Source organism: Spinacia oleracea, chromosome 4 (genome assembly GCF_020520425.1).
Source record: "Spinacia oleracea cultivar Varoflay chromosome 4, BTI_SOV_V1, whole genome shotgun sequence".
In the NCBI taxonomy this organism is placed as follows: domain Eukaryota; kingdom Viridiplantae; phylum Streptophyta; class Magnoliopsida; order Caryophyllales; family Amaranthaceae; genus Spinacia; species Spinacia oleracea.
Window position 1 is genome coordinate 141292805 of NC_079490.1, and position 9948 is coordinate 141302752.

Below are 9948 nucleotides of genomic sequence, written 5' to 3' on the forward strand. Positions count from 1 at the left end.
GGGAGTACAAAATTTTGATGTTGAATCAATATCTTTTACTCTCTCCATCCCGCAAAGTTTTTCCTATTTTTCTTTTTGGATTGTCTTTTTGAGTTTTCCCTAACAAATTGTCGTACATGCCAAAATGTTGTCATTGATCCAACTCAACCAAAACTTAACAAATAAAGTGAATTTATTCTCTTATAAGAAAAACAAAAGGGAACGAATTGGAGGAAATATCAATCTTTTTGTTAAAAATTACCCTAGTACTTTCTAAAATAAAACTTAGTACTACTATGTACGTCCTTCGTGGCTCTGTTAAATATTGATGTTTCAATTTCTATTTTCATGTTTACCAATGTACATTTTATCATTGTTTTCTCTTATTATGCATTAGCAAAGAAAAATATAAAATTTCAATATTTATAAAGTATTCATGTCAAACCTCTAATTCACATCATAAAGCTCTTTTTTTTTCTCAAATCTCTCATTACCAAACACCTCATAATCCGATTATATTACTCCACTCATCGCCAATTGCTTTTAATATGGAACCCTAAATGACTTGTATGTATGGTTGTATCGGAGATTGGTGCTAATTTCTCTCGAGCATATATTAGCTAGCTATACCTACACTGAGTTAAAAGTATGAAGCATTTATGTTTTGGATGTCGGTTAGCTAGGCGCGAAAAGGGGCTTAAACATAAGTAAGTGACTGTATCACATCAAACATCTAAATTTAAAACTAATTAAGGTAAAACAACTCATTTCTCTGAGACGAATAAAACAAGATCCTATATGAATATATTTTTCTTAAAAAGAATTTAGAAAATTCTCTCTAATTATGAATGATGTTAAAATTCTAAATTGAGACATGCTTACAAAATGCAGGGACTATATGTATGCATGCTGATGCATTATAAATTGTGTTTTTACCAAGGTGTGTTTATGGGCAGAATTAAGTTAGAAAATTATGCAATAGTTAATACTTTGTGTGAAGTGGAGGTTAGAAACAAGGAAATAAGATTCTAGAGGAATTAATGGATCAAATTTATATTATACATAGAAATAGATGGTGATATTCTTTTTCCTTTTTTTTTGGTAAGCGAGTAAAAAGTATATCAACTAGCAAATTTTTCTGGTTCAAGTATTTCTAGCATGACAAAGATGGGTTATTTCCTATGACTACGTACATAAAACAAGTGCAGCAACTACACATAAATGAAAATAATAAACAAATTATATTGCGATTAATATGAAACCACTACTACATTTTTGACATTATGCAACGGCTGAACAGTGGCTAATGCAACGCCAACCTTCTTACCGTTACAATAGACGGGGCTAATGCAACAACTTTTAACTAATGCAACGGCTTCTTTGAACCCGTTGCATTAGATGTAGCTAATGCGACGGTCTTTGCAACAGCCACTATCTAATGCGACGGTCCTTGCATTTTGGCGCAAACATTTTTATGAGTTCCCTCCTCATTTTACCTCAAAATTTAAAACACAGCCAAAAGTATTGAATAACTTTTTCGGAAAATTTTAAAATGCCGCCAACTATACCTTTTTCTAGAACATTAGAATTAAAAAAAAAAATTAAAAAAAAAAATTAAAAAAGAAAATGAGCATACAGATGAGGACTCACACTCACGGACAAAAGAAAAACACAAACCCAATTTCACCTAACCCCCATTCACTCTCAACTCTTAACTCCCAATTTCACCTGTACCACCATTCAATTTCACTCTCAACTCTCAAAAGAATCGAAGGCGGCATAGGAAAGAAGGCGGCCGGCGAATTGAAGGAAGGAGACGGTCGGATCGAACATCACTCAAACGGTAATCTTATAAACTTAAGCCTTATTTAGGGTTTGCTATTTTGGTTCAATTTCATGCCCAATACGCTGAATGGCATGTAATTAGTGTCATGAACTTAATCTTGTTGGTTTTTTCACCTGGGTAGTTTTTAATTGTTGTTTTTAGGTTTTGATTTAATATATGATGTTTGTTTGATATAATTGTTGATGTGGTATAAGCAAAAGGGGGGAAGTTTGATCTTTTAGCCTCTTGATATTTTAGGTTGAATTGCAGTTTAATACTAAATTTGCAAAAGGAATTGGAATGATAAGTACTTAAGTAGTTAAGTACTGGTATTCGTTTTGTGATAATGTCTTTAGGTTTTTCGATTCTAGTTCAAGCCTGCCCAAGGGGAAAGAAAACTTTCTCTTTTTTCGTGTGTGTTTGAGCTTAAGATGTATAATTAATTGGAAATATGAATGAGAAGTTAGGACTTCTTTTTGAAATCTCTAGTTGAAGATCGTCCTTTTAAATATGCTTATAACGGTTTGTTAGTGGAGCATAAAGTATAATTTAAGGTTGGGGTGCAAATATACAGATGGGAGTAGGGTCCAACTGGTTTCACATGTTTTGTGTTCAATCAATTAAGTACTCCAAACCTGCTCTAGAGCTGAGGAAGTACTATTAGGTTGCAACAATTATTAGACTAATATGAGTTTCCAACTAGTGGATAGGCTGCCATAAGACCAGATTCATTGCATACTAGTTCCAGGGAGATTTAACAATTCTACAATAGCTGATACAAATCAATACTTTACAAACCACAAACTAATCTAGGAAACTTACATCTTCTTGAGGCTAATCCAGGAGAAGCGGTTCTATAATAGAAGAAAAATAAGAGGTACATTTTTTTTTTTGCTTTCGTATGGGTGAACTGGTGATGCAAGCCTGTAGCCTCCTGATTTTTTTATTGTATTTCTTTCGTTATTATTATTTGTTATTATATACTTGGTATATAGAAAAAGCCATTGTTAAACATATTATTCTAACCTGTACCAGATTGTTTCATGGTTAGTGATTAGTTTTTCTATGTATGTGATTGCTCCCTCTGTGGCCATAGTAGGAGGAATCTACTTATTTATTATTATCAAGCTCTCTGAAGTCATGTCTTACTAGGGTGATTCATAGCCTGATGTTCAATAGACACCCATCTGACTACCACCTGAGATTTCGAAGGAAGTGTTTACCTTCCAAGCCCACATAACATCATACGAATGTGCATGTAATTAGGTTAGCTGATTAATCTTTCTATTTCTTTTTGCCTTGAATCAAAGTATTGTTAACATGTTTTCCTTGTCTTATTCTCTACGTTATAGGTACCTAAATACTTGAATATGAAATAAGTCATTACTTACCCCCATGTTTAGTTGTAGCTAATGTATAACCTAAATTTTTACCATCTCCTAGCTAGCTAGTGTCCTGTACTTTGTTTAGGACTCATTTAAGACATCCTTGTGCTTTTTCACTTAAAGAGTTTGGGTAATATTTGGTATAAGTCCATTTCAATCAATAAAAGCCAACTTTGATGGGTAAGAATTCGGTTGTATGTATGAGGATTGAGGAGAGCACTAGATAATTAACAAAATCGGCTTTAGTAAGTAAAAAGTTTGTCTTAGTCAATAACATAATTAGTTTTGATCAGTAAAATAATTTAACTTGTAATTTGTACTCCTTAAATTGAATATCGTTTTTAGAGTCTTATGAAAATATGGTTTATATGCGTACAAAATAACGACAATACATTTACATCTTTTTTTTTGAGGGAAGACAATACATTTACATAATTTTATTAACTTTTTCCGAATATCTAAAAATAGTGCATGTATTCTATATAATTTGTATGTGTCTGAAATGAATAACCGCATTGCTCTAAATCCCCGTATTCTAGGGTATATACGTATGAGTCAATTTTAGTAAAAGACTCTTCATTATGTAAACTTCATTATATAGTCTAGTGCACCGCATCATGTCAGTGAGCAAAATGGACAATCTACTAAATCTGGAGCGACAGTTAGTCAGGTACTAAATTTTCTTTTGTTTCTTTAGCTACTTTTTTATTATAAAATGATTAGTAGTGTCTTATTTGAATAATTAGTAGTATCATAACTTGTGTCAATTTGCCAGAGTATTTTTATGATTTCATTCAAGTTATTTGGGAGCCTTAGTGACAAATGTTGTCAAACCAAGTTTTATCCTGAGCACTAATCCTAGAATTTTTTAACAGTAATTCTATATGTAATATCATGCTTTACATTCTTTACAGCCTTAGTGACGAATGTTGATCCCAAAGAACAATATTTCTGGTTTTCGATAGCTGATAAATCCCAGCTATGAAACAAGCTTTAAAGACATCCTTCCTGAATTTTGAACTAAGCTTTAAAGACGTCTTTCCTGAATTTTGACCACTTAACTCTCTTCATGTCTCTGATCAGACCACCGAGGTTCTTGAAATTGTACGTAAAACCAATCCAGTTTTGCACCGCTTCAATATATTTCTTGCTATAAACACAATCAAGGAAGTTGTAACTGTGAGACGCAGTCTGCAGCTCTTTATGTTGACTTCTCGAGTTGTACCAATCACCAATAGCTGAAGTATACTTTGAAATTTTGATTCATGGGTGCGCTATGATGTGTTTTTGAGATCATTAATGTGGGGAGTCATATTAACATGCTAACTGGGAGCACTAGGGCTGTATGATCTTAGGCATAGAAGATTTTCATTATGGATTTGTTTCTAGGATCATAAGGGACTGATATAGTTACGATCAGAAGGTTGTGAAGAGTTCTTTTGGCAACCAACACACAAAGAAGCCAAACCTACGCCCTTGCTGCAGTGGCAATATTACGGGCCTCTAACACTAGAAATCACATACCTTTTTACAATAACCAAAGCTAGATTGCAAATATAAAATATCCTCAAATATAGTGGCAATATCTGTTAGGAGGCTTGTAGGTGATTTTAGGCAATTTTAGAGATTTGATTAGAGTAGCGCAATTGTGATAACTTGTATGCGGTAACAATAATAAAGTTTGAATGAAACTAGCAAGGTAACACCAACTTCAGTTAATTTTTAATTAATTTTGCCTTGTTTTATTGTCATTTGTCACTCTTATTGTCTAACTTGTTTACTTCTATGGTGAGAAAGAGGCAAATAAAGCAGTAATGGCTGTTAATATAGCATGCTAGTGTTAAGCTCTTCATTCTTCCTAGAAATGAATCAGCTAAACGACCATATATTGTTTATCCTGCATTGGGAATTATAAGAATTGGATTGGGTTTCAAATATATGAATTGTGTATGATAGTCTAAGTGTATAGTGTTAACTGGAGGCATTGCCCATTTGGTGAAAATCTACCATTGTGGTTATAGAAGGATAATTATTGCATTGTCACAGCTACCCTTGCAGTTTTGTTTTGACATATGATTATGGAAGATTAAGGCGTGGAATCAAGTCAAAATAGTATACTCTCACATGTTTTGGGAGTTCAACACTTTGTCCTTGTTCAGCTAAGCTAGCTATTCTAGATCTCTAGTTGCTGTTAATGGTTTGTTGTTTTGGTAGCTATTAGCTGTTTTAGTAGTTATTACTGGTTTGTTGTTAGTTGTTGATAATTACTGGTTTGAAAGTATATAAGCTAATTAATATATAATGAACTTTATACGAAAGTCAGTCCATACGTTGCTAAAAAGTACACAGGATACTAGATTTCATGTCATATGGATGTCAGTTCATGATTTTCATGTGTTTATATCTGGTTTATTATGTGATTAGGGAAACAATGTTCATTGCTTTCCTGATGAATGATGAAAACGGAAAATGTACGTCGTGGATATAATACTCACAATAGTGTACTTTTGCTATTAAACTAGTTATAAAAAATAAAACTCACCCTAACACTAACTCACCCTAATGAATTTTTTTTACTTGCAGGTGCAAGGTGAACTAAGTGGAGAAGAAATATAGCTATTTATCAAATGATATAAACAAGGACTCCCTGGCAACTTTCCTTTAGCTAATGTCTGCTAGCTTTAGATGGTTTCAACAATGTTAAGCGTTTTAATTATATCTTGTTACGAACGCTTGCTAATTTCAGTATTTTGTATTATACCCTTTGGGAAACAAAATATTGTATTACAGATGTTATATCAATGAAGTTCTATTTGCATTTATAATATGATTCATTTAAATGTGTATATGCCGTTGCATTAGGGGATTGAAGGTTTATTAATTAGTATACCGTTGCAATAGTGTACAGGCGTTGCAATACCTATTGATTAACTTTCCAGGATAGACCGTTGCATTAGATGTGACACTAATGCAACGGCACTCTTAAATTATAAGAAAGCGTTGCAATAGGGCCAAAAGCCGTTGCATTAGACCTTTTGCAACGCCAGCGGAAGCAACGGTAGCCAGCCGTTGCAATAGGTCTTATGCAACGGTATTTTAACCCTACTGCAACGGATTTGAGCGTTGCATAAGCACCAAAATGTAGTAGTGAACGCATGAAATACTAATAATTAATTAAGGACGATCTTATATTGACTCATGATCATGACTAACCTCAAGGAACAAGTGACCCTTAATTCACCTCCCAAAAAGTTTTATAAAGCATCCAAATAGTCCCATGCATCCCTAATCCATACCACTATCTCTTCTATCTTCTTGGATACCACAAGTCAATTCTCATCAATTACAACCACATTTATTTATTTTAATAATAAAAATAATTTTGCTTCTATGTATATGCAAAATATATTGTCCACTTGTACAAGGTACCATCCTCTTATATTTATTCCCATACGCACCCTTGCAAAATTGCTACCTAAATGTCCAATCTCAATCCTACCACAACAAAATAGCCTCTTAAAATCATCACACCAATATGCTACTAAAAGATACCGAATTATCCGCGTTATTCCAACTCGGGTTCGTTGCGCCGCCGCCACCCCGGTTAAACCAAACCCCGGTTTAACCCGTATAGTAGTCAAACCAAGTTCTACCAAACCTACACCGGCTAAACCTCTAACCCCTAAAGGGCCTAGGTGTAGACACCTACTTTTGTCCCCATTCCCGAAAGGGAAGGTTCGATGATAAAAACATAAATCTCCACTTTACAACGCATCTCCTATAAAAATAACGAATCTCAATCACCCTTCTCGTTTCACCCGAAACCTGCTATTTATAGAAACCTGCTATTTATGGAAACCTGCTAAAAATAGTAACTGCCGTAAAGGGTAGCTTCTAAAAGTGGCAAGTCATAAAAGATAGAAACCTGTCAGAATTAGGTGTTGCACTCCAACATAAATCCTAAATGAGATAGAAAACTGCGAGAATCCTATTCCTAATATGATTCGGAAATAAGAGTTACGTATTAATTAAAATCCTAACGAGCCTAGAGTTCGTAACGGGCCCAGACGCATTCCGTCATGAAATTGATACGCACTAAAAGACTCGATTAAGTCTCAAACACTACGGATTTCAGGAATCCGAATCTGACTAAGAAAACAGCCCAGACCCTATTTTCAACGCCTGGCTCTGGGCGCCGAAATCTTCGGCGCCCAGGCCTGGGCGCTGAAAATACATGGGTACGTGTTCTTTCCTAATTCTTTGTGGATTAGAACTCTGCAATTCTATCTTTCCACAAACTCTTCCCTATAAATACAGCCCCAAATTCGACGTGAAAACAACACACAATTCATATTCTGAGTATTGACTCCAACCCCTAGCCTAAGCCTCAAGCTGCGAAATTGTTCACGCGTTCTGTCGCAATCGATCCATAAATCGAATAGAACGTATCCTGTCCCATAATTTGAGATTCGTTAAATAAAAAGGAGAAATAGCAAAGTCAAAGTGGTTAGTTTTCTGAGAACCGTGACGCACCTTTCAAGGGTGCGTCGTAATGTGTCCCTTTTCGGTGATTTAATTGCTTTCCTCCCCTTTTTACGAACTGTTAAACTAACTAAATCTGATTGTTCTACCACGCCTAACAAATATAATATTTTTGGGAAATTGGATTATCATGCTAGGCCCCTTAATGTTATTTAAATTAGATAATCGCGATCGATCTAGTATTATATGTTGCATATTGCTAAAATCAACTCAGATTAGTTTAATAGTTAACGCATGTCCCTTCAATTATTTATGCTGAGCTAGTAAGGATATCCTGCCTCTGGAGTTATCGACGAGCGAGTACTCCTCTCGGTAGTTACAGTCCCCCGAACCCTCAATCTCTACCTTGCGGGTGTATATTGAGAGATCCCCACACCAGGGATCACAAGGGAACCTACGGCCGTCGTGGTCAAACATAATTGCACTCCCTTTATGTCACGATAACCGGGTTTTGTCAGTTTTTCTCATTGTCGTTAAAAACTGAATGGCGACTCCTATATTACTAGTCAATTGGGTGTAAACTCACAGGAAATCCAATTACATTTGATTGAATAAAAAGAATCGTCACACCCACGAGGGACGAGGTCACGCATTAGCCTCGTGCTTTTTCGACCCCCTCACAGTGGCGACTCCACTGGGGATAGTGAAGGAAATACTCGTGCTTGTCGGTAATCAAAATAGCCGAAGGGTGAAACGATCCTACCCCGCGTTTATTTCCCCATCAAGTTGGGACGACCTGAAAATCAGCATATTAATGTGAACGGGCAGAACCGCATAACGAATCTCGGCTCCCTCGGGAGTTGGGACTAAGGATACCTTTTTTCGCCAATAGGGGGGTGCATACGCCGCGCATGTTGCCCACTCGGTACTTGTGCAGGTAGTACACCTATCCCGAACCCAATCGCTCGCTCATTAGGGCCCTCTCGCCTGCATGCCCCCTTGGCTTGCACTTGCGGGTTGGCCTCTTGAGCGAAATTCGTCTGTTGAAGACACTACCTCGACCGGGGCATGTGTTGGATCTACGATAGAAGCGGTACCAAGCCAGGTGCAAATAACTACCCATAGAAGCCTATCATAAACCACGTGGCATGTTATTATCGCCTCATGATGGATGTTAGTTATGTGTAGCGAAATATGTGATTGTGTGTGACAAACTATCCTAGAAAACCAACGACCTTAAAAGTTGCCCAAACATTCATAGACTAATTTGCCAAAGAGTTATACCGAAATACGTGTTCCGCAAACCCGAATGATCGCCACAAAAATAAGCGACGCTCGGGATGGCCTGTAACGAATCCCACAAACGCTGCACAACGCATAAAGGACGTTATTAGGCAAGCACGCAAATCGAAGTCGTATAAACAGAAGTAGACGCAAACAGTAAACGAGAACCAGCCAGGGACGCATTTTCAACGCCCCTGGCTGGGCGCCGCTGGGCGCTGAAGTTGCTGCTTGGCCTTCTGGTCAGGCGCAGCAGCCTCGGTGCCCGCGCAAAAGGAAAATACGTAGCGCAAAAAAATGTTCGTAAAAAGAATTGCTACGAGGGCGTAAGAAAATCACTCGATTTCAAAAGCGACTCGTAAAAAATTAATAACTCTTTGCGTCGTTGTTAGGCCTCCTACGACGACAATGCTCGGCACTAAAAACCGAACATGCTAACAATTATGAATGTCACACGGGCAAGTGTTTCGAAAATCCAAAGAATGACCAAAAGAAAAAAAAACTAAAAAGTGTACCAACAAAAGAAAGAGTGAAAAACCAATAGAGAGAGTCAAAGTCTAGACTAAGTAATGCTTGAAACTTTGAGAACCTAAACTTTAGCTTATCTTATGCCTAGGACTGGTCCTGCCACTTGGTGCCGATCAGGGAATCAACGGTTAGTGCGTCTCGAAGATACACCGCCAACGTCAGGTTTAGTGACTCCAAGCTCCGTCCGCCATCCCTCATTTCAAGGATCTCCGCTTCCCCAACCTCGATTCGCCCCTTCAAACATGTCCATCGAAGATTTGCGAGACCAGATGGTCCAAATGACCCAACTTATGGGCCAATTGAAAATGGAAAATGAAGCTTTAGCGGCTGCACAAGCCAAAAATGACCTCGATAACGAGAAGAGGATTGAAAAAATGGTCCTACAACAAACCATGGGGAATAAATACTTCTCCCTCGATCCTGAACCTTTTCCTGGCAAACTACCAGAAAAGTTCAGTTCATATGACT

The 9948-nt window shown here is 36.8% G+C and overlaps 1 long non-coding RNA gene across 1 annotated transcript; it reads left to right on the forward strand.

Annotated features, from left to right (window-relative positions):
* The first annotated feature begins 1373 nt into the window (after window positions 1-1373).
* On the forward strand, window positions 1374-6035 carry LOC130459897 (uncharacterized). Its single transcript, XR_008919625.1, has 2 exons — window positions 1374-1822; window positions 5773-6035. It is a non-coding gene; the product is annotated as an uncharacterized lncRNA (long non-coding RNA).
* The last annotated feature ends 3913 nt before the right edge of the window (window positions 6036-9948 follow it).